Raw genomic sequence first — 3,226 nt, 5'->3', positions numbered from 1 at the left:
CCGCCTCCCGCGGCATTGCTCAGCTGCTGTGGGTACAGGCACAGCGTCTGTCCTGCGAAGCCCACCTGTCCTGCTCCTGTGACCAAGGAGGGACCAGAGAAGCTGCTCCCCCCGGTTTAAAGGGCATTTTGGGAGCAGGCATCCAACACACCCCGGGGCTGACCACCCTCATGGCACAGCCAGACAGGGGCAATGAGCCCTCGAGATGCCCCAGCCCACAACACTGCTCATTCAAAGAGTCACAGAAAGATTTGCATTGGAAGGAACCTAAAAGATCATCTGATTCCAACCCCTGCCATGAGCAGGGACACCTTCCACCAGACCAGGTTGCTCCAAGCCCCATCCAACCTGGCCTTGGACAGTTCCAGGGATGGGGCAGCCACAGCTTCTCTGGGTTACCTGTCCCAGGGTCTCACCGCAAAGAATTTCTTCCCAATATCCCATCTAACCATACCCTCTGTCATCCATTCCGCCTTGTCCTGTCACTCCATTCCTTGTCCCAAGTCCCTGTCCAGCTCTCTGGGATCCCCTTTAGGCACTGGAAGTGCTGTAAAGTCTTCCTGCACCCTTCTCCAGGCTGAACACCCCCAGCTCTCTCAGCCTTTATCTGTAGCAGAGCTGCTCCAGCCTCTGATCATCTTTGTGGCATCCTCTGGACTCGCTCCAACACATCCACGTCATGTTAGGTTGTTCACAGTACTCCAGCTGGGACCTCTGGGGAGCAGAGTAAAGGAGGAAAATCCCCTCACTGAACCTGTTGGTCACACTGCTGGGGATGCAGCCCAGTTTCATGAAATAAAAGTAATATCATCACAAGCCAGCTTCACATCTGACTTCACCAGAGCTCTGCCCTCTTTTTTTCTGTTAAATTATTTTTTAGAGCATTCCTCTGAGGTATTTCTAGACCTGCCATAAATCTGTCCCTCGTTAGCGACGTCCTGGGTCAGAGGACGTGGCCATGTATCCCTAGAACCTTTTCAGGGGATATTTTCTCAGCCAGAGGAGATGAAAACCAGTATTTGTGGCAGGTAAACACCCCAGAGGAAGCAGAGGGCCCAGACAAACGGACATGTCCCTACTGCTCCATCCCTGTGGCAGACGGGAAGAGGAAACTCCTCAGCCTTGGCTGTGGGAGAAGGGTCAAACGATTCAACAGCTGGAAAGTGGATTTAAGCCAATGCAAACAAACAAACAAAAAGCCCAAAGAAAACAAAGCAGCCTGGATACATGCCAGGTGTTTAACAGAGGTAGAGGAAGGCTGAGACAGCACAAGACCTTTAACCGAGGTAGAGGAAGGCTGAGACCGCAGCACACAGCTTCTGTGTCCAAGAAACAAGATCTGTCATAGGGAGAAGCATGAGGAGGATTAGGAGGCTGTTTGGGGAACAAACCCTTTGCCACATGGGCTCAGTGTTCCTGAGACATGCTATCAGGTCATCCATGGCCAGCTATAAATACCCCAGAGAGTGAGTAAAGCACCAGAGCACATATTTTTAGAAATTGGCCAGGAATGAGTTGAAGCTAGAAGGAAGGTGATAGCTCCTGCTCTGGCAGAGCCACTGGGCAGGAGGCTTGGGCAGTTTGGGAAAGATGACAAGGCTGACAAGATGACAAGATGACAAGGACAGATCACCATGGGACAGATGCCAGGAACAGCTCCTGCCTCTGCTCCTGTCCAAGCAGAGCACACAGACACCTCTCTGCTTACAGACAGCAGCTGCACACGGATCCCTTCCCACTGCCTGCCTTTCAACCACTGCAGCAGCTTTGGAAAGTCAGAAATCTAGCACGGGAAGAGATTCCCCCCTCCCTCACCCACCAGCTCTGCCTTGCAGACCTCCCACATCCAGAACTAAACCCCTGGCACAGCCGACGGAAGCATCCCCATCAAGAAGACACCAGTGCAGCCACGCTGCAGGCGTGTGCATGGGCAGCCACACACTGGAAATCTGCAGCTCGTTTCCCTTTCACCGCCCAGACAGGGCCAAGATGCTTCATCTTCAAGCAGGGGAAACATCCTGGCTCTGTGGACACAGAAGGTTCTCCCAGCAGCAGCGTTTTCTCACTGGTTTGAGCGGCACGAAGACTATCAGGTTGTTGTCAGCTGTTTACATGAGTACCCAAAGTGAACTGGCTCACATAGTGTGCACTGCTCAGCACACAGGCTCAAAACATCCACCCCATTAGGGACAAAAACGGCTGCTTATAAATCAAACGTGGGACTGTCCCTGCCTCTGTCATAAAATGGTGCCAAAAGCAAGCCTGTGCAGAACAGGCTGCTGCTCCAGTCCTGCCAGGATTTTTATCCTGCAGGTGTCTGTGTGCTCTGCTTGGACAGGAGGCAGGAGCTGTTCCTGGCATCTGTCCCATGGTGATCTGTCCTTGTCATCTTGTCAGCCTTGTCATCTTTCCCAAACTGCCCAAGCCTTGGAAGAGCACCACATCATTTACCCCAGTGGCTCTGCCAGAGCAGGAGCTATCACCTTCCTTCTAGCTTCAACTCATTCCTGGCCAATTTCTAAAAATATGTGCTCTGGTGCTTTACTCACTCTCTGGGGTATTTATAGCTGGCCATGGATGACCTGATAGCATGTCTCAGGTTTTATTTGGATGCCAGAATATTTGGTGTTACAATCACAGCAGCAGATGATTCCACTGCAGGAAAGGGTGCTTCGTGCTGGCTGCAAAACTGGAAGTTTCAGCCACGTCAGACCGTGGGGATTTGGTGCCTTGTGCTGTGCAGAAGCACCCACAGAAAGCAAAAGGGAAAAAGCAAAACCCACTGTGTTTTCTGAAACACCCCAAAGCCTGAACCCCAGCCAAACAGTGCTGGACCAGAAGGATGCACGTAGAGCTCTGCACATGATGTGTGAGGTGCAGGCTGCAGAAGAGGGGCTCTGGACATTCACAGCCCACTCACATTGCCCCTGCACTCCAGTCTTGGGCTCTGCACAGGGCTCAGCTCAGTGAGTGAGAATTCAGAATTCAACAGAGCCAGAAAATTTTTTAAATCCCCCAAAATGGAAAGCCTAAGGCTGCTGACAGTTTCCACACTCTGGAGAATATTTCTGGTTGCGTCTTTGACTCAGAGGGTGGCTGGGAAACCCATCTCCTGAAGGGCATTTAATTTTCATTCTGAGGCTTTCACGCCACACGAGATAACAGAAAAAATACACAAAAACCTTTTACTACTTAGATACATCTAAAACCAGATCACTCGGCAAAT

Source organism: Corvus brachyrhynchos, unplaced genomic scaffold (assembly GCF_000691975.1).
Source record: "Corvus brachyrhynchos isolate BGI_N302 unplaced genomic scaffold, ASM69197v1 scaffold99, whole genome shotgun sequence".
NCBI classification, from domain to species: Eukaryota; Metazoa; Chordata; class Aves; order Passeriformes; family Corvidae; genus Corvus; species Corvus brachyrhynchos.
The sequence above is the reverse complement of the archived record's forward strand: the minus strand, read 5'-3'. Positions refer to the sequence as shown.